This window comes from Fundulus heteroclitus, chromosome 15 (genome assembly GCF_011125445.2).
Source record: "Fundulus heteroclitus isolate FHET01 chromosome 15, MU-UCD_Fhet_4.1, whole genome shotgun sequence".
Lineage (NCBI taxonomy): Eukaryota > Metazoa > Chordata > Actinopteri > Cyprinodontiformes > Fundulidae > Fundulus > Fundulus heteroclitus.
Genome location: NC_046375.1, coordinates 9,527,543 through 9,552,807, shown reverse-complemented (window position 1 = coordinate 9,552,807; position 25,265 = coordinate 9,527,543). Strand labels below are relative to the sequence as shown.

The window sequence follows — 25,265 nt, the reverse complement described above, 5'->3', positions numbered from 1 at the left end:
TCTGCAGGACAGAGATTACTGCAGCACGGGTCTAAGCATTTTAAGAGAGCTACAACGATGTTCTGATTATCCATTCACTAAAACAGTCGCAGCATTATCATTTATTTGTAGATATATAACTGGCTCAATTCATACGGGATTAATGCTCAATAAGCTCACTCTTTGCTCCTGTGTTTTTGTTTTCAGAGGTGTGTTAAAGTGGTAGACCGTGTAACAATATTTACTGTTTCACTTACTCAGCTTGTCCCTGTCACTGAGGTTCCACTAAGGAATGTTTAGGTGCCCATACTGCATTACTGCCACCATGAACATCATTAAGGTTGGAAAACACCTTTACCACATTTGTTAGATATAAAATGGACGTGCCAAGGTTTTGCAAGCTGTGCACAAGCACATAGCCGAAAAACAATGATTTTTAAAACTTAGCTGCACTGGTAAGCAGCATGGGTGCTGCTGAAAAAAAGATTACAGACAGTTATTCTGTCATGATGAGGTTAAAGGATAAAAATCTATCACTCTTAAATTGGAATGAGTCTCCATACTTAAAGTTCTCTTTAATCCATTACTCCGCCAAACAATGTTTATTCTCTACACTTTGTTGTGCTTCATACTACTTCTTTGGCTCTAAAACTCAAAAAACTGTTTGCAAAGGAAATTGCTTCCTCTCAAAACAAGATTTTTTTGAGAGGTCATGTTTCCCTCAAACTTCTGCCTATTACAGTTCTGATAACACTTTTCTCCTAAAAGTTAGAAATGCTGTATACGAAATGTCTCATCTTCGTATTTCCAGCATTCCACTGTCTTCAGTTACACGCGGCTCCGGCTCTTTCGCGTCCCGTTTCCAGATTTCCAGGATTAGTTGAATGAAATTCTCAAGTAATTTCCCGGCGCTACACTCTGACATTTGTCTTTGCTCTCCGTCTCCGCCTGTCTCGCACTCACTCTCTCACACTCACGCCCCCCCCCCCCCCCGTCCACTCCTCCTCGTCGTCTATGGCTCGCTCCGTCCCTCCCCTTTGAAATTCTGTTTGACTGCTCACTCACACACAGCAGTGGAGGTGGACACTACACATGTCCCACATCTCCCTTTCTCTACCCTCCCTCTCCAGCTCATTCTCTCGCGCTCGCTCTCTCTCTGTCCTGCTGTCACATTCCAGTTGTGTAAAGCCAGGTTTAACTTTCGCTCTCACTGAGAGTAGGAAGGAAGGCAGAGCTTAAAAGAGAAGAATCCTCATTCTCCGGTTCAGAGGGGCAAAGAAAGAGGTAACTCCCCGTGTACTTTATTTGGCTAAAAAAAAGGGGAGTCACCATGAAGGACCATACCTTCTTAAAGGGGCTATTCTTTGTTATCCTCCCTCCCTCCTTCCTTGTGCTTCCTTTTTTGGGCCACTCTCTCTGATTCTGCTCAGACCCACAGTGGACTATTCACGTGAGCATTTGTTTTTACGACCAAGATAGCTCCAGCGCTCGTGGCGGGACAGAAGAGGGGGTCTTTGACACGCCGGACAGATTCGTATGCTTGCTTAAACAGAAAGAAGTTAACCGTGGACGTTTTTTTTTCATTCAGCAATGTGTATGTAAGTGTCCCCTTCGCTTCTGCCTGAACACGCTCTTGAATTTCTCTATTTCTGTCTGTCTTCCTCTGAGCTGAAGCTGCTAAAGTTTGGGGCTGAGACTGGCTCACATATTTCCATCCTAAGAACTTTAAACTTGTGGGATCTTTAAAGATAAAAAAATTCCTATAGGGCTGAATTAACTTCAAAAGGAAATGTCTCTGTTAATCTTACTATTGTGTCTTATTTTTTTTTTCTGTTGAATATGAGGAGCTTGAGATGTGAACGTTTTGCACTCATGCGAACCAGGCACTGAGGAGCAATTTGCAGGCATGCAAACCTGAACGTGACATAAACTCTGACTCTACTGTTACTTTGATAACTCCTGTGTTTGCTTACATGTTTTAGATTGACCATGGATGGTGAATGCGCTGATTTGGCTGGTGTTTAACTCAACCGCAGAATGCAGAATATAGTAAAAGTAGGAGAGGTGGTGAGATTTTCTCAGCAAAGGCCAATCGCTGACTTAAACTTTACATAGTCACTGAAAATGTGCCGTTGAAACTCTATTAAAGTACTTTATTGTGGAAAGAAAAGCTATTCAAGATGTTCATCCAGTTATTATCTAAACTAGTTTGCTGATTGTTGTTGTGCTAATCAATCGGTAATTTTCTGTTTAAAACTAAATCAGACCAAGACGCACATCTTGTAAGTTGAAGCTCTCCAGTCTTTAAAAGCTTATGAAGCAGAAAAAACAAAAACAGGAAAAACATGTGATGGTAAAGCGGAAGAAAAGTAGGGAACCATATTGTTTGTGAAGCTAAAATGTCAAAATTGGAAAAATACACAGATATTAAAGTTTTTCTGTGAATTGTTCAATTAATACATGTGCAGATATGTATTTATTGACCTGTTTTACTAACATAGTTATGCTCTTTGTTGGCTGAATAATTAGTATAAGAAATTCAGGATTTTGGTTTTGAAGTCTAAATAATTAGATAAATAATACTTAGAGTTAATTGTGCCATTTTTTTTTTACAGGGATTACAGCCCAAAGGGTCTAAGGCAAAAGTATGTTACAATTTATTTATTGTATGTGCCTTAAATATGTAAAACAATTAATGATCTGTTCCTTAGTAAAAAAAAAAAAAACAAAAAAAAAAACAATTGTACTTATTTTTTAACAGAGCTATGATAAATTGATCAAAATTGTAACCAACAGAGTCGTTAATGATAATTAAACTCCAGATCCTTGCTGTTGCATGCATGTCTGATTTTACAAATATACCACTTGGTTTGGGTTTTCTGCATATAGTCTATAAATGTTTTATTTCCTTTAGCACTGCTCCCAAGACCATTGGTAACAACTGTCCTCCATCCTGGTTGAAATCTATCCATAAATACTGGAATAGGACTGATCTGGTTTCTTATGAACTGACTCTTTGGGCAAAAAGGCAAACAAGCATTTTTCTCATGTTCTGCTTCAGCTACAAAAAAATCCATACTTTTGTCATTTTGTTTGATTTGTTTTTTTGCTGTGCTCATTTGTCCGACCTTATAATGCCAAAAAAAATGTGTACTTCGATTCATACTAACTAGCTATACTAACTCTCATTAAATCAGTTCTTGCAATATTTACATACTACGATATGTCCTGTAAAAGTAAAAAGAGACATTTGAAGCGCTCCCTAGCCTGGGAGTTTTTCTGGTTACCTAGACTATTTTTTTATGGGCCCTGATATTATGAGGCAGTATTTATGTTTGAGGTTTTTTTTGACACTCTTATTTTGAAGTTAGAAAGGAAATACTTCTAGGGGTGACTTAAGGCTTCCATGTACACTTTGAGAAGAGATGTTCCCAGTCCAAGAGCTGAATTCTGTTCTTGCTACCCTGGTTTGGGAGTTCTCATGTCTTATTCTTGACACAAATTTTGGGCAGAAATACATTTTTTTTTACATAGGATTGGTTTCTGTTCAGCCTAACAATGCAATGTAGATGAAAGGGAACTCAATTTCTGAAGGTAATCCATCCTTGAAACATTTTGAGTGCATTCATACCTGTGTTTAGCGCCATCTGGAATGGATTTTAGTGCCAGGTGTGAGCTGAGTCTTGAATTGCCTCCATCTGTATGAACATGTGCGATATTAGTGTTTAAAGGCACTATCTAAATTGTTTTAGACGCAGCATTTCTTCGTCCCACCCCTAAAGTGTGAAGCGGCCTTGGCTTAAGCGCAAAACATCGGCTTGCCAGTACTGGAGAAAGTTTAGATTGTTTAGATTGCTTCCAAATGGTCTGCCGATTTTATTGCATGCTACGCGCAAACCTAAACGTATGGTAGATGGTATGGGAGCCTGCAACCTTCTGAGCCTGCACCCACACCTACCCCTCCCTGCCAGCCAGGTTTGCCTCTAATTGATGCGCGGCCGTTCCCCCTTAGTGCCAGTTTGCAGTGTCGGCCCGGACCCTCCCAAACCACAAGGGACTCTTTGTTTGTAATTTATGAATTAGTGTGTGGTTTGTGTTAGCAGGGGAGGAAGGGGGAGGATTTGCGTTGCTGGAGTTTTACAGCACAGACACAGGACGTTAGTGTGCCTCTGTTTGTTATTCCAGATTAGCGCTCTGCATTCTCTTTGTAGATGTAGGAGGTAGAGATTGGGAATGGCGGCAAAAACCGATTTGTAGGCAAACTGAACGAGTTTCTCTGTCTTTTTGTTTTTTCTTTGTCTCACTTCTTGTAGCTCTTTCTCTGTGACTCTGTGTTTCACAACGCTGTGATAATCAATCTGGATTTGGGTCCAGCCTTCAGATAAGACCTATGGATCAGTTTTGAAAACAGAAAAAACAGCAGAGCTGGACCATCACACACACACTTGCCCCCTCTAACACCCCTTTTCGCTGTTTTTAGTCAAATGGCTTAATTCATTTTGTGTAGTCTGAATGGCACCTGGCACTGTACTGAGCTTATGTCTGGTTCTCTCACAGAAAGCAAAGTCCTTTCTGCCCCCCCTCCCTTTTTTTTCTCTACCCTTCATTTCATTTTTATCCTTTCCTTCTCTGTTCTCTGTTTTTGAAGCCCAGCATGCATTCCTCAAGGCTTCAGTTCTCCTTAAGAGGTGTTTTCTTTTTCCTTCCATCCTCTAACTTTCCTCTTGACACTTCTCCTGTTCTTTTCGAGAAAAGTTATTTCTTTATGAAAATATTTTAAGATGACTATACTGAGAGTTCTTTTAACACCAACGTGCATCAATTTACGTATATGTAGGGTTTACTGGGGCACTTACGCACCTCTTGCCTGACCCAACATCAGTGAACATCTCCATTTCTGATACAACCGTCATTACGTGTTCATGTTTTATTTTATTGTAGTTTTAATTGTTAACGAACTCTAATACTCATTGGGAGCCAAACAATCAAGTTTTATGTACTACAGCCGCCTACTACTTTCTTTGGTTTTTCTTCTCTTTTAGTTGATCTAATAGCATTTCCTTTCCTCTTCAGCCAATTCTTTGTATTTTAACACAATTGTAGTTTAAAGAGACTTCTTCCGTCCTCTCTTAGAACACCTGTGCTTTTATCTTCCTTCTGATGTCCGCGTTATTGCCTGGACTGGTTCTGTATTGAGAGATTTATGGGAACCTCTTTGCTATGGGCAATTCTTAGTCTCCCAGTGAGATTTGCAGGGTAAGTCGTTCAGATTTAAGCAGAATTCAAAGGTCACTGAGGTAAGACAGGGAAAGGTTACTGAGGCTCGCCCACATGGAGCACAGAACTCCAACACCTTAAGGCTCAAAACTTAAACTTATATTTGTAGATGCAACACTTGTTCGTTTGGTCTTGTGCTTGTGCTGTAAAACTGATTATTACAAAGTGGACATTTTAAACGCACTTATCGTTGGCATTTTTTCTGTTAACAACTAGCATGATTAGCGCAGTTAGCATGCCTGCTTCCTATGGTTGTGTTCCCAAAAGTAGATTCTTAGCTTAATTTTGAGATGTTAATAAAACTTTGCAAGTATGTAGTTGTCCATGAAATACAGACATTAAAAGCATCACGTCTTGCTTTTATCTTCTGATGTTGGACACTTCCTCAAACGTCTCCAAGGCGGTCTTGAATCAATGTCCTTTGGGGGACTTTCATACCTGAAAACGTCATGCATGAAGTGCTCAAAACTGCAAAGGTATGAAATGGCCAAGGAGTAAAATCACCAACACCCAAAGAAGTGTTGTAGCAGCCTGAATGAACATGTATCTGTAGAAAATATGGTTTCCTTTTAAATATTCATGTTTTTTTTTCTTTCTTTGACTTTAATTTGAAACACCTCACTGATACAGTAAATAGCAAACTTTGCCACTTGCACCTTGTGGCTGGCATATGGAGCATTCACAGTTCACCAAAAGACTGAATTTTTGATTTTTCTTTTTCTCAAATGAACTTAATGTTTGGTTGCAGTTTTATATAGAACATCCCTCTGACTACAAGTACATAGGAAGTGTTTCATAAAGTATGTTAAAAATATATTCAAATATTACTGCTGAAGGCTAAAAGATATGTGCCTTTTGACAGCAAGCCAGATAACCTCTTGAAAAGCTTTAATCTGGAAGGTTTCTACCATCAAACTGGCCCTCTAGGTTACTCAAGGGTTAAAGGGTTAAATACCCAACACTAAGGTTTACAAAGGAGAACTTTTCTAACACAATTGATTTTATTTAGTTCTATCAGGGCCAGGGTGAAAAATTACATTTTCAAAAAGATGCACCCTTTAAAACTATCTGAATACAAACAAACACAAAATATATACCGTTGGTAATGTGTTGTTTCATTTAGATGCATGGAGTGCATGTTTTGATTGTTATCTCACAAGTGTTGCATTTCTAGCCCACAGTGTGGGGCTAACAAATGCACTTGACTTGTTTGCAGTACTGTGGGGCTAAATCGCCACAGACAACAAATTATCGTGTCGCTTGTTTACGCTTTCTGAAACTAGAATTCAAAGGCATCATTTCTGTAAAGAAGCCGGTGTCAAATAGCCCCCGTTTAATTGAATGTGAGCAGTAACGGCCAGATACCAGTTGACCAGCGGCCAGGATACACAAACCTGGCCAGACGGGGAAGTGAGCAAACATACACACCTTCAGCTAAAGTCTGACATGTACACACAAAGGAGGTATGTGCCTCAACACTAGACTTTTCCAAATTTACCTCATGCTCCACAGCTCTGGTTTAATTACTCGCTCGACTGTTAAGGGTCTTCTACTGCCAACACATTTATTCTTTTGCAAAAAGGGCTTTAGCCTTCGCCCTCACCGTGCGGTACTGAAATAAGTTTAGCTAGAAAAGGTTTCCAGGACCTTTACAGACAAAAGAACGCATGGTCACACACAATACGTCCAACTGGAATAGAGTTTAAGATTAAAAAAAAAGTTTGAATAAAAGATAAAGCTCAGATAATCCTCTCACTGGCATGTTTAAATTGCATTACTGTGTACATGTTTTAGTTGGATGCGGTGCTTGCAGTAATGCCATTGTGGAAAACCGTTCATTCTGCTGCTCTCAACCTGAGAGCTGGCTTGGAATAGCATGTGGCGTGTTTTTACAATCCTCGTTTTGCTTACCCCATCTCCTCTCTCCTCTGTCACCTCACCCTGACTCACCCCCATTAAGCTCAATTTGTTCTGAGGGACGGAGATTGCTGTGAGCCAAAAAAACACTCGCTGCCTGAGCAGAAATAAGCAGAAACTTGTTTTAGAAAAAAAAAAATAACGAATCGAGGTGTGGGTGAAAAAGAAAAAGTGAAGCACTAAATAAGAAAGTAGAGACATTTACTGCTTTATTCTCATGGAGCTTGTTGTCAACTTGTAGTCTAAATAAATGAACGGATGTCAAGCCGCGCTCACATGTTGACGTTTACGCTTTTTACTTACTGCTTTTTATTGCTTAAAAAAATGGAGCAAAAGAAAGAACGGTGATAGAGGAAGAGGTAATGTGTTTTTTTTCTCCTTTATATTTCAGCTTGCCTGATTGTTTATTAGAAGTCTGGAGACTTTCAAAAAGCCCAAACACTCCTCACCCATCCTTCAAGACCTCCAATAAAGGTTGAAATGTTTTGAAGCAGGATTACAGGGTGCAAATTTAATGAACATTTATTTGAGGAGAGGCTTCCATCTTAACATGTTGTTTAAGCCAGGCCACATGAAGCAGGTTTTTTTTTTTACACAGTAAACATGTGTTTTGGGTTGCGTTGCTTCAGTAGTTTTCCCCGTGCTGGTTTTCGGGTCTTAGAAATCTTTTAAAGATGTCTGTAAATTCTTACAACTAAGGGTATGAGGTAATGAGGTGTTAAACGTCTCTGCACATCTTTGTATCGTCGGTATTTATTTATTCCTTAATCAAATCAGAGTGCCCAGAATGTTATGATCACTTAATCCTTTTGTTTTCAACTTTAACATGCAAAAGATATTTGGAACTGTTTAGAAACTTGACTTCATCTTAAACTTGTTAAGCGACATTTGAAGCCCCGCAGTTAGCTGATAACAGCCTGAATCTGTCAAAGTCCTTGACTGATGACCGGAAACTTCCTAAGTGTCACATGATCTGAGATGGTTTTGGCGTGATAGCTCTTTTTTTTGTTGATAAAGATCTGACAATGGCAATTTGGGGGGGGGGGGGGACACAGGACGCGGAGCTAAAGTAAACATGTGATGGATGTTGGCCTGGAACAACCGAGGTCAGTCCACTTATCACGTGTCCTCGGTGGAGGGGAGGCTCTTTTTCAGACAGTATTGATTTGTAATTGTTGTTTAGCGGGTCAAAGGTTATCTGCATTCAGTCGCTTATAGGTCTCCTCTGCGTTCCAGGCAAAGGCCATGCGGGGTCGAGCAGGAGGAAGTAAACCTAACAGATTGTGTTTAGTTATCGGTCTCTACTACTGAGTCTGTATCTTTACTGATACTGCCCAACGTTGTAAGAAGTCTCTTATTAACGTGGATAACTCTAAAGTGGAGGGGAGAAGATGCGTGGCTAATCATTTTCTTTCAAAAAGGATTTCTTTTTCTCCAAAATAGTTTAAGCTCAGTCAAAGTGGATGGAGATCATCTGTGAAAATCCCTTTTTGAAGTTTTCCCAAATATTCCTGATTCAGGTCTGAACTTTGGATGGACCAATCTAACGCATCAAACAGCATGATGCCGCCACCACCATGTTTCACCATAGTGGTAGTGTATTCAAGGTGATGCTTGGTGTTGGTGGTATTCAACATATAGGCCAAAATGCTAAATTTTGGTCTCACCGGACCAGAGAACCCTCTTCCACATGCTTGCTGTGAGCCCTCAAACGGGTTTCCTTCTTAAAACGAACAGATTGGCAAAGCGCACAACTGATCGTTGCCCGGTCAGCAGATTCACCCACGTGTGCTGTTGATTTTCTGTGGCTCTCCCAGAGTTGCCATGAGCCTTTTGACTGCTTCTCTGGTTAATGTCCACCTTGGTCTGTCAGTGTGGGTGGGCCGCCATGTCGTGCCAGACTGCAGTTGTGCCATACTCTCACCATTTTCAGATGGATTAAAGAGTGGTTTGTTACAGATTTTAGATTACACACAGGTGGACTCTATTTACCGACTATCGGGGTATCAGACCAATGCGGGATGAATAGAAAAGCACACTTTTTCAGAATTTTATTTGCAAATCGAAATGTGAAAACCAGGCCTAATTTTCTTTGCAATGATTCCCAGTAATCTATATTGGTATTTGTGGCTGCAATTTACATGACAGAATTAGAAGATTTTCAAGGGATGTGAATACTTTTACAAGGCACTGAAAGCTGAAGTGAGTTTTTAATCTTCAGTATGAATGTCACAGATGTCTCTGGATAATAATATTTGCTAAAGGCTTAAAATATATTTCCCCCCCTTCTGGTATTAGTCCCGGAGTCTATCTTAAATAGCCTGCAGGCTCAGAGCTCCAGTGTGGCTCAGTACAGTACAATCCTGCAGAGTTGATATTTATAAAATCTCCCAGAGAACATCCATCACTCTGATCTCGGGCCAGAGCCCACTGATCTGCCCTCTAAGCACCGTAGCGGTCGGACTCCCTTCCTTTTCCCTTCAACAGAGATGCAAGCGATGATGGAAGAAGGAATGGCAAGAGAAAAAGAGGGAGGGAAAGCTGTTTCTGTGTCCTTCTTTGGCATAATTTTTTTTCTGCGTTTTTCCCTCAGTTGGCCATCTGTTTCCTGCCTGCAACATGACACCCAGTGCCCAGATTGGGTTCTGCTACTTTTGGGCTGTGTGCGCTGTTGTGGGGTTTATGATTAGCTGCTATTCTAATGCAGGCAGTCACTTATGTTGGTACGGAGCGGCCCATGTGGCTGCATGTGATTCGGGTGTGATAGAAAATGTGGTTCCGCCAAACTGTGTGGGAACCCCTTAGGTCTGCAGCACTGATTCGTATGGAGCATTGCAATTTTACACATTTGATTTAGCAATGTGGAATTTTATGTGTCAACTGTTTTTATCATAGAAATGCTCTATTTTGCTCGTTTTCATAAACGCAATCACGGAGCAATATTTGGGAGTGTCTGTGTCTTTTTTTTAAGATAGACAATTAAGAACTGGTTTTTGGTTTAGAAAATTACATTTCACTTTTCTAAAATCTCCATTCCACCAGCTTTGGGTCTTGAATAGTCCAACAATCAAATAAAACCGGATTGTCTGTCTGCCATAAGCAGCTTCAGTTATCTTTAACTTTTCTGACTCTTGTCCCGTGGGGAATTTTCCACCCACAGGCCCACACTGAAAAGCTGGACGCTTCTCTCACGTTGTGTTTGTTTTTTTATCAATGTGCATAAATACACCGTCAGCTAAAGCTCAGCCAGCTTTCCAAGTTGTACTTGGCATGTCGAAAGTGCTCCCATGGCTCCATGGGGCTGATTTTAGCTTCTGCCAAACTATCTGGATATTGAGATGGTGTTTTCTATTTATTTATTTTTTTACATTTGAAAGATTTTGGGATCTCCCTGGTGGAAAATGAAAGTTGATATGCAATGAATATGTTTTTGTTTGTTTGTCTTTTAGCTAAATTCCAATTTTTTTGTTTTTAGCTAAATTTCGTGCATGCACCGCCTCCCTGAGCAGTTCTTTGCATTAACTAGTGATCCTATATGCGAGAATGCAAATGTCTGAAACATTAGTTTGGAGCTCAGGCAACTGATCTTCTGTGCCAATACGGAAGATTATTTTTTCTATGACACCTACTGCCGTGTCCTGCCTCCTTAACTCTAAAGGAGGATGTCCTTCAACAAGGTGAAGGAAAATACTGCAGGTTAATGAGAACTATCATGTGTTGTGTAATACATATATACAATATTTAGATATTATCATTGGTAAAGCTGTGTAAAACACCTCAAAATAAATTCACAATTAGTTACAGCAGCATACTCTCCCTCTAAAAAATTGAGAAGAATCTAAAGAGTTTATAACAAGGATTACATGCTCTCTACCCAATGGTTTTTAGGATTAATGCCAAGGAAAACATGTACACGTTTAACAAACTCCACTGGAAGTTAAATGGAACCATGACCTTTGATTAGACTAGGCAAAGATTTTCAGCAGCAAAATAACCATGGTAGGGTTGACCTTTTGAACACCTTTACCAGATGTGGTAATAAATGTGTCCACATACAGAGATTAAAGAAAGGGTAACTAAACACAGTCCGGGCATATTTCTCCTTTTCTTCCCAAGAGATTCTGAACCAAAATGCGTCTGTGATTATGCATATTGATTAAATCTCATTAAAGTCAAACTAATGTGGTACATCCTTCTATTTATTTTCTACATCATTATAAAACCGGAACAGACGTTTATCTCTGTTCCGGTCAGTGGAATATTGATGGGTCATGTCACGGACAAGTCGGCAGTACATCACATAGAGCTAATGTAGCCTTTTTAAGAAAATAAGCCATTTGTTTAGTGTCAGCAGAGTACATATATCTTTAATAGTGCTTGATGAAATGTAATTGAGGCAATAAAACAAACAAAATCAAGAAACAGAAGTCGTGTGCTTTTTTTTTTTTTTTTTTTACATTTCTACTGTTTTTATTTTTTATGACTCCAATATCCTCTTAGAGCCCAACAACCACATACTTTGTGTTTTCATGAGTGGCCTTGTCCTATCTAAGAGCCTGTTTAATCTAAATCAGTGCAACCTTTATTTGAAATTTCCTTTTATTAAATGATCCTCTGAAGGCCGCAAAAAGTATTTTTACTCATTTTGATAAATTGAAAAAAAAACTTTTTGATGCTCATATATCTTCCATTTGGGCAATAATGTGTGCTAAGTGTTTGGATTAGAGAGGAAACAACATGTCTGCTGGCTGCATATAGTTGCAATAGGTTTCTGTGGGAAATGAACAAAATTCTACCAAGAAATCTCAGATAAAATCTTAACTGAGACCTCTAGAAATATGCTTCTGTGGATCAAGTTTTCTTTTTTTTTTCCTGGTGCTATTTCTGTGCATCTGCAGACAGCCATTCATCTACATCTACAGATATTAAAAACAGTTTACAGCCATCTTACTTCCATCAATCCGCTGAGAAAGTCAAAGTTGTTTTTGTTCCCCCACTCTTACTTCCTGTCTTCCGTCGTCTCAGTCTTGCGGCTGAGTGCTGGAGATTTACTCTGCGCTATACATCTGAGTGTATGTATATGCTCACACGAGTCTGGCTTATGTCAAATCACTATGAGGTATTGTAAGAAAAGCAAAGCCTTGCAGATCAGATTGCTGCCTCTGTCAGCCACAGCTGGCCCTCGGGTTTCTGCAGTTCTTAAGACACCTCCATTAACAGTGGTTAAAATACTTGATGCTTCTCACTAAAAGCTGTACAAATCTAATATTAATTTGAAAATGGTCATAAAGATTGCTGGAAGGCTTAGCTTAATTTTTTTCACTGCTAGTGTGTGGCTACATTTGTAGGTTTTCTGATCTGTGCTGGGCACTTCAGCTGCAGCAGCAGGTGTTTATTTTAAAGACCGTTGTAAAAGTGTCTGCGGCTGTTTCTGAGTCTAGCTTTCCTCTCTCGGCTGATATCCTGTGATCTGTCGTTCTGCTCTCCTAACCCCGAGGACATGCCTCCACATCTGTTTGGGCTCAAGTTGTTTTAAAGCCACGGCTGAGTCGGCTGGAGTCACAGGAGACAGCAGTGCATGTATTGGTTGTCTCAGGAAATATAGACTGTGTCAGAGACAGACAACGGGCTGTATTCAGAATATCTCTACAGCGTGATTGGAAACACACATTGGACATAAATCTGAGCCTTTACCTTGATCGGTTGACCCCAGACTCATTGTGGGGTCTGTATGCATTGCAGGTATGTTTAAAAAATCTCTGTTGTATATCTTCACCTTTGCCAAAAAAAATTAAATTAAGATGAGGGATGTTTATAGAGGCTGTCCTCCTCTCTTTTCCTGTCTCATCTGTCCTCCCTGTCTGTTGATCACAAACAGCTGCGGAGCATGTTCTGTAGTAACACCTGCTTACTACTGTCTAACTTTGGATCTGGTTCTAATAATAGCTGACAGTAGAATCATGTTAAAACTGCTCTGCTGGGAACGGATTAGTCTGGTAATTGCACTCGGTATGTGGTCCGAATGCATTAGGTGGCTTGTACGATACATTGGTTTTGCCCAGAGTGCCAGTCTGTGGATGTGATTGTTGAGTTGCTCTGATGCGGATTCCTGTCTTATGCGAACCCAAATGTAAGGAAATCCATTGGCATGAAGCGTGTTAAATGTGCTATTGCATTGAGGCATCGCACGTTACCTTTTGCAGGGGAGTTGTAGTTTTTCTTCCCACATGTAATAATCATTTGACCATTTTGGGCTGAAGGTTCAATGCACTATGCAACGCTTTATGCCAGATTCACACTACAAGACAATTAGCCCTATTTTTGCCCTGATCTTCCCCTTCCAACAATCTTAAAGATGCCCCGTTTATTGGGGTGGCTCTTAAGATACACTTATGAGATTTTTCAGACTTGTTTGGTGTGTTTAAGAGTGATTTTCTCTGCTCAGATGGACGTCGGGACCGCTCTGACCTCAAATCAGGGATATTGAATATTTTGGATTGTCTTGGCCTGATATCCCAGCGTGTGTGGTGTTCCCCGAGGACAAACGAGCTGACCGCCTGTTCAATGTGAGGAAACAAATGAGAAAGCAAGGTGATGGAAACTCAGAAAGGGGGGGGGGGCACAACTCACCTCAATATCATACTGTAGCAAACACAGAGCCCCTGTTGGGGCTGTACGAGGAAACCAGTATTTGGTATCATTTGTTATCATCAAGTATGACAATTATTTTACAATCTTGCCATGTGAACCAGGCCTTATGTGCTCTTAATGCAGTCTAAGTATATCCCTAGGTGGTCACTTAATAAATACTTCACAATATATCAAATATATAATCATCACAATATCAATATTTCCAATATTTATATTGCAAAACACTAACTGGATAACAAGAATTGTTGACTAATGAAGCTGAGGCGCAAGTTCAATCGAAGAAACTCATCGCCTGCCTCCATTCAGAGTCCTCTGATGTGAGCCAATCAGCTACGAACCGCACCTCCATGAAGCCAATCAGCATCCCACGCTCATCTTAAAAGCAACTTCAAATCCACGTCTCAGCCTGCTAACCAGCAAGCGCAAACGGATTGCATGTTGGATTTCGAATCAGATGTCCGATTCAACCCACCCCCAACCCCTTCTCCACCATCATAGCTGAGTTCATCTAGCTTCCAAGACGTTCCTCCATCCTCAACCCATCAGAGTGTTTTCTCCCTTCAGTCTTCAGCACTCCCCATCACCTCGTTATTGGTCCGGCAGAAGACCACCATGTTGGGCCCGGTTCTGCCAGAGGTTTCTTCCCAAAGTGGAGTTTTTCCTCTCCACAGTCGCTTCAAGCTTGCTCATCATGGACAGTTCATGCAAACCTGTGTTTATCAAGTTGGACATCTATCTTAAACAGATCACCATATGGACTGAACAAACTTCTTCTATCTCCACTCCACCACCAGTTTCAGACCTGGGGGGGGAACATCCCTGTTCTCATACATCTACTTATGCATATTAAAGTATAATTCAGCATTAATGTTCCTGCCGAGGTCTGAGCGCCAAAGACTTAAAATACTGTATCAATAAAATCCTTCTAATTGCCATTTCTTTCTCTGTGAGTTTTTCAGATTGTGAGAAGTGTGATGAAATTGCGTTTTTCATGCTACTTAGTCCGTTGGAAAGTCTCTTGGCAGCAAATGCTCACACCAGACACAAATGACATTGCCCGAACTCCCGAAAGGTCAAAGAGTAAAGGAAGCACTGATGAGATAGAGAGGAAAGAGAAAAGATACATATTTAACTTATGACATCACAATATTCACCCAAGTTATAGCCACCGCAAGATTTTCGAATATCGTGCAGCCCTACCCTTAATCATCAGTCCCCAGACTTTCTCATCTCCCGTGCCATACTGGCCATTTTCAGCATTCAGAATGCTGAGGTAGGTTAGTCTTCATCAGTGCAGACGGAACATTGCGTACTGCAGCATGAGAAATTGCAATGTCATTATTAGATCGTCGCTCCAATGTTTGTGCAGCATTTGCATAATCTGACATCCGTGGGGCATATGTGGTGGTTCCATCATGGCTTAGCCAGCGATCCCATTGTAAATGCTAAAATATAAAATTTGTATAAAAGGGAAAGTAAACCTTTATTTGTCTTAAGCTGCTGAACTCATATGGTATTGCATGAGAGATGTGTAACAGTGTGTCTTCAGATTTTTGGGTATAGTTTGGTTTGTCTCCTATTGTGTGTTGATCGGTTTCCTTAGTTGTTCAACATTGAAGTAACTTCATTTTTATAATCTGTATCATTTAGGTTTTTGCTCCTAGTAATTATTTACCAATTCGTAGTCCTGCTTTGTGTGAGTATTTTCTTTCTCTATTTTTATATCCACCATTTGTTTTCTTTTACATGCTTGTCTCAATTTTTTGGACAAAATTCTACCTCCTTTATCATGTTATCTGGTCTAATTTAGCCTTTTCTTTTCCATTACTAGTTAATGACCCTTTTTGGACAGCATATTTAACCCAGTTAAAACTCCTGTAGAGCGGTGTAGCAGTAGACTAAACGAAAAGTTTGGCCGCTTTCCCCTTACGTAATCTTATGTTTTATGATTAGACTGTTGACAAACTTAGACTGATCCAGACCTCACTATCATTATCTCTTCCCAGAGCTGACCTCTAATATAGCCCAGCACTCTGTCAACACATGGAGAAAAAAAAAACATGCCTCCCATTTAGACACACACGGGAAGGAGTCGACTCCCACACAGCAGTTTTAATGTGATGATGCTATAGTTATCACTGATTCTCTGTTTGTGGAATACAGTAAGGTATTACTTATCTGAGAGCTGTAATCCCTCTCACTTATGGTTTGTATAATTGCTCGACGATGACAGAGCACCGGAGCTACTGTGATATACAGTTTACACGTGACGCAGGCGGTGGTGTTTTTACCTGAATGATAACGAATAGAGGGAGATGTTCGGCATCAAATCATAGGGCACATAATGATGCACAGACGCTGAGGGAAGCTGCTTTATGATGCTGCTATAATTTTGTCCTGCCTTGTCTAGGACAGCCGCTTGTAATTTATTTCCTTTATTTTGGGTGTTTATGAAAAAGCTGGTTAGCTGTGGGGAATCTCCTAAACAATGCACGTGACACTGTTCCATCTTAATGTTGCTGCTTTCTCTATCTTAACTTGCAGCAAAGGCAGAGTAAGATCTACTTTTTGAATTTCCCCTAAGGACAGCTTGACAGGCAAAGAACATTCTCCTTGAATGTTTGCAATGATGTTGTTCATCAAATACTTTGGGTGCATGTGATTAAATACTTCAAGATGGAAACAAAGAAAGCAGGCCTTTGTTTAAGCACCCCTCTGCTTTTCCCTGCTCCGTTGGGTTCTTTGATGTAGTTAGTTCAATCGAAGATATTCATTAACCAGGTTTTACAGTATATACCATCCGGTAGTAAGCACAGGTAAACCCAATTCTGCTCAGCGGAAGGGTGCAAGATACGATATTCCTTTACTGTCGGAACAAGTCTGAAATTTGCCTTGCATCACAGCACTATTGTTTACAGACATATATACACAGACAGAATCAAAAAGTACACACTGTAAGATGAGCAGATAATGGCATCCCACGTTGGTTAATGCTCCATGTTTAGTTTCAGGATGGACTGAGGTACAAAAGCATTTTTTAGTTTAACCTTATTAAACTGTGGAACCCTGTGTCTTCTAACCTGACAACAGCCAGCTGCATGTATCGCTCCGCCTAGCTCCACTCACATACATCTGGGACACGGCTCATTGAAAATGATTTCCCCAACCAAATTTTTGGTCTGGCCAATCAGGACGCAGGGCGGGTGTTTCATGGATGTGACGTAGTGGAGAAGCCACCGTGAGATTCCAACAACAATGGCGGCTCGCATCGAGGAAGCCAGCGTTAACGTTGATGCTGCTATTTCTTCCGTGTTGTCCAATCTATCTGATATTGTTTCATTAAAAGAACATCAGAGAACGGCTCTGAAGGCTTTTGTTGGTGGAAACCATGTTTTCGCCCTTCTCCCGACCGGATTTGGCAGGTTTTGTTTTCCGGGGCGCGGACGCGGACGCGGGGGGGGGGGGGGGTTGGACGACACGTTTTCCGCGGCCGCCTCGCCAAGATAGCGCTGCGGGAAACCCTGCACTAGAGCAGGCGTCGGTCTCATCAGCGTCACGGGTTAGCTTCGGTGTGAGTGGTTGAAATAGCACGTCGATAAAGATGACAGACAAGTGGCTTATCCAATCATATGCAAGGAGTTTTGATAAGGCCCAGCCTTCAGTAAAGGCAATTCCTATGGCCGTGTCCCAGATGTATGTGAGTGGAGCTAGGCGGAGCGATACATGCAGCTGGCTGTTGTCAGGTTATGTGTCTTCAACCTGATGGTAACCATCTGTATTCATGATTACGAACAGAATTCAAGTCAGAGGTGATGTTATTAACTAATCTCTCTATATTATTCATACAGTTTTTCAACTGGGTGGCCTACAAGCTTCATCAAATTTTCATTTGATGAAGCAGTTTAGATTTTCCAACATTACAGCAATACAGTACTACAAAGCGCTCATTATCCCTGAGGTATAAAATAAAAGAAGAACTTCCTTACTTGCCCTCAAGTACCTCATGCAAAGAAGGAATATATCCTTTTTTTGTCTTTTTAGAGATTAGTTCAATGTGGTTTTTCCAAGATAACAAATGGGTGATGATGACTTGTAAGTATTTATAGAATAATTTTATTTATAGAATAAATTGAGGCAGACTTTCACTGCCAGAGTAACCCACACCCAATTTAGATTGCTGTGATACAGTTTAGGAAGTTTCTACATGAACCTAAGTAGACCCCCATGATCTGGGGAGGTCAGAGTGGGCCATTATTTACCCCATGATGTTCCCACTGCATCTACCAGGGCAAAAAATGGTTTCCGCGACAGAAATTTGACCTATTAAATGGCTACTTTGCGTAGAGAGGCTCTTAAGTCTTTCAAGCCTTATGTCAATATGATGGCCCAAATGCAGTCAAAATGACAAGGAAGTATGCAGGAGGGAGTTTGGCAAGATTTTTGCAAGTACAATTTTTATGACTAACAAAAGGCCTGAAAGCCCATTACAGAAATAAAAATCTAATGGAAGCAAACACAAGAACTCCACTTAGAAACATTCAGGTGACAGCTATAGTATCTTGTTAAAAAAAACTGACAAGACCAAGAGAAATTTATGCTGAAGAGAAAATAACTGGATGAAATCAGGTTATAACGGTTCAGGGTAGCATATTAGAAAGACTCCTAAAGATGCAAAACGGCAACTCCTCTCTTTTCGCTCGGAAAGCCATGACTAAGGGAATTTTGTGGTTGTTTGTTGCAAATCATATCATCATTACAAGATTTAGAACAATGAGTACTGCCTGTTTACTTAATATTGTGCACACCATTTTTTTTAAATGACCAAATCATTCAGATGACCGATTTGTAGGTTTCTTTACTTTATATACCTGTCCCACCCCTATGTTTGCAGTTTGGCTATGCAGCCGATCATTCCTGCACAACCTCAGCTTAGCATGTGATGGAGCAAAAATAAATCAGGACTCCATAAGGTAGAGAGGTAAAACAGATTTTTGAAATAACAAAAGCTAAATTTATTTAAAAAGTAAGATAACTGTCAAGTTATCTTGGACATAGGAACAATTTAAATGCATGTTGAGTTAAGCCTCCATGTCAGATGTTACAGTTGGGTGCTATTGCTTCATGCTGCTATCATGATATGTTGCAAAAGCTGTGATTGCACTTTTTTTTTCTACATATGTAGCTATCAAAAGCAACAATTAGCTTACATGCACCTTGAGATTGAGACCTGTGAAGTCTTGTTGGCATTCTAAGATTGCAATCTCTTCTAATTAATTAGTTCATTCGTTTGTTTAATTGCAAACGCTGTATTTCAGCTTTGCGTGTGGCATTAAGGGTAATAAATGTAACTAATCTTTGACTGATGCATCGTGCATTCCTCTGGTCCCAGTGGAGTTCTTTCAGTCGCTGACATTATTATCTGCTTTGCTCAAGCAGTTGTTGTCCTCAGCTAAAGATAGCACCTTTTGTTCAGAACAACCTTGACAGATGTCGGGACACGCTTGTTGCACGTCGCCTTTACGTCCCATGGTGCCAAAAACACATCCTGCAACGTTCTGTTCCTCCTCCGCTCCGTATCAGCGAGAATAAAACGACGCGTCTCTGTCTCGGTGGTTTGCAAAAGATGCCGTCATTTGGTGACCTCAGCTGCTGTGTGGGTCTATGAAAACTCCACAGCCCCCGTGAGCTCATAATCATGATACGAAGGAGTGGGTTTAGGCGGGTGGCCTCGGTTTGATGAGTCAGCGTTGTGCACATCCTTGTTGACCCATAGATGGACACCAGATAATGACCAGCTCTGCTGATTTCAGCGTCAGACGAGTCTCTCCCACTTTCGGCGGGTAAAGACTCCCGTGTTGGCACCAGAGATCTAATCTGCTTGCAGCGTCAAAACTTCTATCACATTTTATTTTATTTCTATTTTTAACAATAAAACAAAGAAGCAAACAACATTTAAGATATTAGTACATTTTAATTTCTTCAAAGTTATTTGCATCAAAGACTTAAGACAAATTACATGTTGTTGAACAATGTTGTTGTTTTGTCTATTTCTGTCACTGCATGCATATTTATGATACCCTGTGTGTGCGTGGGCTTGTTTTCGGAATGAGGATCACTTAAATAGTTAAAACAGCTGGGGCTGTGGAGTGAAACAGAGTTGAGAGTGATCACTATATGGAGTCCAGTGGCTGAAGTCTTTGCCTCGCGTGTGTGTGTGTGTGTGTGTGTGTGTGTGTGTGTGTGTGTGTGTGTGTGTGTGTGTGTGTGTGTGTGTGTGTGTGTGTGTATGTGTGCGCATGAATACATTTATATTCATGTGTCTCCCACAGAAGGCAGGATGTGCGTTACACATTAAAGTTGTAAATGGGGGGGAACATTCTCTACTTTGGAGCTGAATTTATGCCAGAGGGCAAAGTGAGGCTGAGAAGAAGCTGTTTTTCTCTCTGTTTTTAGATTGTGTCACCATCCAGGTATGTCTTTTTTTTTTTAACGTACTGTCACTCCACAAGCCTATATTGTTTTTAAAAGAATGCAGCTTTAGGAGATACCTCTGGAAAAACAAAATGTATTGGTGTCAGCTTATGGAATCCAATTATTTTCCTACTTGCACACATATTGGACTTTAGACCACACATGTACATGTTTTATGGACTAATTTGTTTAAATAAGTTGAAAATGTTTGTTTTCTTTGTTTGAATCTGAACTAGCATCTGTAGCATAATGTGGTATTATATGCACTGCAAAAAAAAAAAAAGGTTCTGATTGATGTACAGAGTTCTCCAGAACTATAAGTAAGCCAAAAAATATATGAGTAAAAAGCATTTGAAATTAATTTTATTGCTGTAGCATAATCTTCAATTAATAATATCATAAAAATTAAGACTTTAAATTGAGTGTATTTAACCAAGGGGAAAAACAATGTTATGAAATAACTTTTCACTCTATTTTTTTTTTTTTTTTTTTTTTTTTTTTTTTTTTACAAACTGAGTTTTGTGGCCAATTTCAAATTATCATAATGCTTTTACTTGCAATGTTAGAGTCTAGTTGATATGAATATTGTTTCAAAACCTATTATATAGGCTGGTCTAAGAATAACATTTAATATAATTTGTCTAGATTTCCTGTTTTGGGCTGCAGTTACGATAATTATTATTATTAGTTAAGGCCATGTGAATGCCCAATCTTTACTCTGGTATTATTTTTTACTTTTTATTTCTGCCGTTTCTTTAGATTAGACTATAGACATTAAAGGAATTTCTTATCTTATCTGTCACATTATGTGTGTGTGTGTGGGGGGGGGGGACAGTTGCTGTAAAACAGGGCTTTAATGGAAAAAATAATATCGGATGAAACTTTAAACTGTCTTTATTTTAGCGATTTCCACAGTTAGCACTACTAGCATTACTAAAACAGTAATCTATGTATTCCCTAGAATCCCTAGATAATCACCTAAAGGCTGATGAAACATGGAGTTGAAAGGTCAAAGGGACAAAGAAGAGCTACTGGAATAGTTGTCTGCATGAATGATCACTCTCTCTCTCTCTCTCTCTCTCACGGCAAATATGTCTCAACATGTTGTACAAAACGGAGTTTCCTCTCTAACGGTTTTGTCGTCTATTTGCTTCCCTTGCTGTCGTTTTCAAACACCTCACTGGTGCGGATGTTGGTATGGATGCTGTTCTAGTAACCAGTAAAAGCATCCACACCAAACATTTGAGTAGGCCAGCGCAACGTAGTCCTGCCGAAGTACAGCGGCCCAGTCTCTGTTTTTCTGACCAGCCAATCACTCGAGGTAGGCAACTAAAAACGCTGGTCAACAGCCGACAGGTGGATCCATCTTTGTCTATTTTTCTTTCACATATTCACGGATATCACAGTCAGTGGCTCCCCTAACAACTATAAACAAAAGTTACTGACACATTTTTGTTTTATTTTACTTTTTTCGTATCTTAGGTTGGTACGAGTATATTGTAACTTGTAATCCAGCCCTTTGTGTTTTACAGGCTTTTGTGCTCCAGGGATGCCAAAAATTGTGGACGGTGCAAAAGTAAAACAGTCAAAACAACTGTTGTTTTCCTTCAGGACACCTCTAAGGTTACCACAATGGTAATGGGATGTGACTCCTAGAACTTGCACACGCTGAACTCTAAACCTAATAAAGCAATAAAGTAATTTGCATGGCTTAAGCTATCATACAATTGGAGCAGAACCAGAAAAAGGCCTCAGTGCAGACCACCAGACCCTTGATAGTTTTCACATTACTGCTGGTAAACTCGATCCAGTTAGTATACACAAGACAAGAATGAGTAGGTAAATCATGCCCTCTGACACACAGGCCCTAAGCTAAAGAAACAAATAAAAAATATTTTAAACAGGTTTTAATTTTTTTAAACCCTTAATTCGGATCAACTGAGATTTAGTTTCTTCATTTATTTGGCATCAGATACTCCTACCCACTCACATCTTTATATTGCGTTGTCTCCATGCAGTGCACAGCGTCTCTTATCCGTTGTCAGAATTGACACATATTCCCACTGAAGCTCAATAAGGCCGCTGCCATCTGGATACTGTTATAGCGTCACACTGGGGGAGGGAGAATAGGGAAGCTTTCCTGACACCTTCAGCTTCTGCCCTGTTCACCTCGCTTGTTATTCCGCAGGAATGCCATTACCCGAGTGAAAAATGGCTCTGGGTGTATGTGCGTGTTTAGGTTTGTGGATGAGTTCATGAATGTGTGTGCATGGTGATGTCTGTCTGCATGTCTGTGGGAGGCAGGCGAAAGACCCAAGAGAGGATAAGACATTTTCTTCTTTCCATGTGTTAATAAACATTGAACAGATTGACTGAATCATTTACCTTTTGGTGTGCATGAGTTGAGTTTTGAGCTTTAATCAGCACTTTATTGATGTAGATTAAGTGGGCATTGGCGGTGTGCTAATTAAAACCAGACAGTTTATGCTCAGACTTCCAAAGAGATGCCAGCACATTGTCTCAGTGGGGTTTTTCCCCCCCCTTAAACACACTATGTATATTCGGTTTCAGAGCCAAACTTTAAGGAATTTAAAGCAATGCTGTAAATGTTCATCTCACATAGCCCCCCCAACCCCCTTCCCTGCCCTTAGTTGTTCTCAAGGGCTACATTAGTAATCGGTACAGTTTTGATCCCACCTCAGATAATTAGGCCCTAATATTTCATTATATCCCCTTCGGCTTTCACGGTTTTGCCACAAATATGTTCTGCGTTGGTCAGCGCATGATCCAAAAACACTAACAGTGCGCACACACACACACACACTGGTCTACAGAGCCTAGTGAAAACATAGCTGTATTCTGCCAGTGTAAACAAGGGTCATTGTTATGAGGGCTCTTTCCCGCCTCATATCTTTGCACCCTGTGGCGATCCCGGCCTCTGAGAAAAGGCTTCAGCGGAGAGGCATCGTTCGGCAAAGTTATTTTAAGAATCTCGAGGAATGGTTTGCCCTTCACTTATGTGAGCGTGTCATTATAATGCAAGCTTGGGGGTGTGATTTATGTGCTCGGTTTTGCTCCCTTTCACCCCCTTTTTCCCCTGCTTTACTGGTTCGGGCTAACTGCCTGGCAGCTGAGGTGTGGTTTGCGGCCGTTTAGTTCAAGCAATTTTAGCTTTTTTCGACTTTTTTAGGTATTTTTAAAAGAGCAGCGGTCAATGCAATATATTGCACGGAAGAATGTTTTTGTTAAAGGTAATCCGACTGCATCTCATGTTAAAAAGCGTTTGCGTGTGTGTCGCACAATGGCTTCTCTTAGCTGTGATCCTGGGCCACATATGCAGTTAATTAGGACCAATCAGAAAGCTGTAATCAAGGCGGGCCATGGGGAGGATGGTGGTGTGCCATCAAGGGCATTTTAGGACTTGTGATTAGTAGGTCAGATTGATGAGGAAGAACAGGGGTAGCTTTTGAGGTCAAACCCCATATCTCAATTTTGCGTTCAAGTTCGGGGCTGTATTCACTTTAGTTTGAGTCAAAAAGATCTGGATAAAATGAGGATTCTGGATAAAATGAGAGTGTGTAAAGTGTTTTTACTAAGTAAAGTGTTTTTACTAAGCGCCTTTCACCGATAAAACAATCACGAAGCACAGTACAGCAAAACCAATAAAACAACAATTTAAATCAAATAATAAAGATAAAGATAAATAAAAGGCCTGTTTAAAAAAAGAAAGTGTTTAACCGCTTCTTAAAAGAGACCACTGGGTCTGCTAAACAGTTATCCAGAGGTAGACTGTTCCACAGCCGTGGTACCACAGACTGAAAGCCGCAGTCCCCTTTGTTTTCAATCTGGTACATGGAACACCTAACAAAACCTGAGTTTCAAAACAAAGGGAACGAGCAGCAGTAGATTTTGTAAGAAGATTACATAAGTAATATGGGGCCTATATGTTAGTGTAAGAATTTTAAAATGGATCCTGGACTCTATTGCCAGTGTGAAGAGTATAAATGGGGGTGATATGATCTCGCTTTCTTGCATGAGTCAAAAGTCTGGCTGCAGCATTTTGTATTGTTTTGGAGGCACGAGAGTAAAGACTTATCCAAGCCACTAAAGAGAGCATTACAATAATCTAAGCGCGATGACACAAATGCATTAATTAATTTTTGCTCTTCAGCTAAGGAGACCACTTGTCGTAGTTTAGAAATTTTCTTTAAATGAAAGAAGCTGGAGGGAGACAGAAATTTCACATGTGAGTTAAGGCCCAAAGAACAATTGAAAACTGCACCAAGATTTTGGATGCTGGATGTCGGAGTTGGACAAAATGAAACAATATGAAGTAGAATGAAGTGCAGGAGGCACTACAATCATTGTCTCAGTTGTGTGTGTGTGTGTGTGTGTGTGTGTGTGTTTAAAATGAGGCAATTGCTGGAAAGCCAATCATTGATCTTGGATAAACAGCGGACTAATATGAATAGCTTGTCCAGCTCAGTAGGCTCAAATGGCATACACAGTTGAATGTCATCTGCATAGACGTGATAAGAAATATCATTAAAAGATTTTGCTGATATATTGCTTTGGTTTGTGACACAAACTAATGCAATTACAGGGACGGATATATGCTTCTGTTTTGGCAACATGGTTAAAATCTTATTGTGTTTGACTGAATTTGAGTGAGACAAATGCAAGAAGTCAGTAACTAAATTTTCAATACTTGTAACCATGTGTTTACAAGTACATTTATCCAGGCTTTATTTCCTTATTGAGTTAACAGGTTCATCTGAAGGTCAGAACTTCAAAGTATTCTAGTTTGTGACCTTTCAAATTCCTTTGTTCTAAATTTAAACAACCAGTGTTTCCACTGGTTAAACCACTGTGACTGAGTCATATATTTTATTCATTTGCAGTCCAGTCAAGAAAAGGTAATTTTGAAGATTTATAAATTTGACAAATGGCAGAATCACTATTCAATAAAA

The 25,265-nt window shown here is 40.1% G+C and overlaps 1 protein-coding gene across 3 annotated transcripts in view; it reads left to right on the top strand.

The window, feature by feature from the left end:
• The window catches only part of LOC105929540 (protein eva-1 homolog A), a 119,090-nt gene that overhangs the window by 81,869 nt on the left and 11,956 nt on the right, over window positions 1-25,265 (top strand). Inside the window, exon 1 of one of the 3 annotated variants that reach the window (XM_036147337.1) lies at window positions 1,240-1,263. The exons of 1 other annotated variant lie outside the window; for it this stretch is intronic. The gene's annotated coding sequence lies outside the window, so the exon portion shown is untranslated. Of the gene's footprint in view, window positions 1-1,239; window positions 1,264-1,399; window positions 1,578-25,265 lie in introns of those variants that run through there. One more of the 3 variants, XM_036147336.1, reaches the window with a different exon arrangement.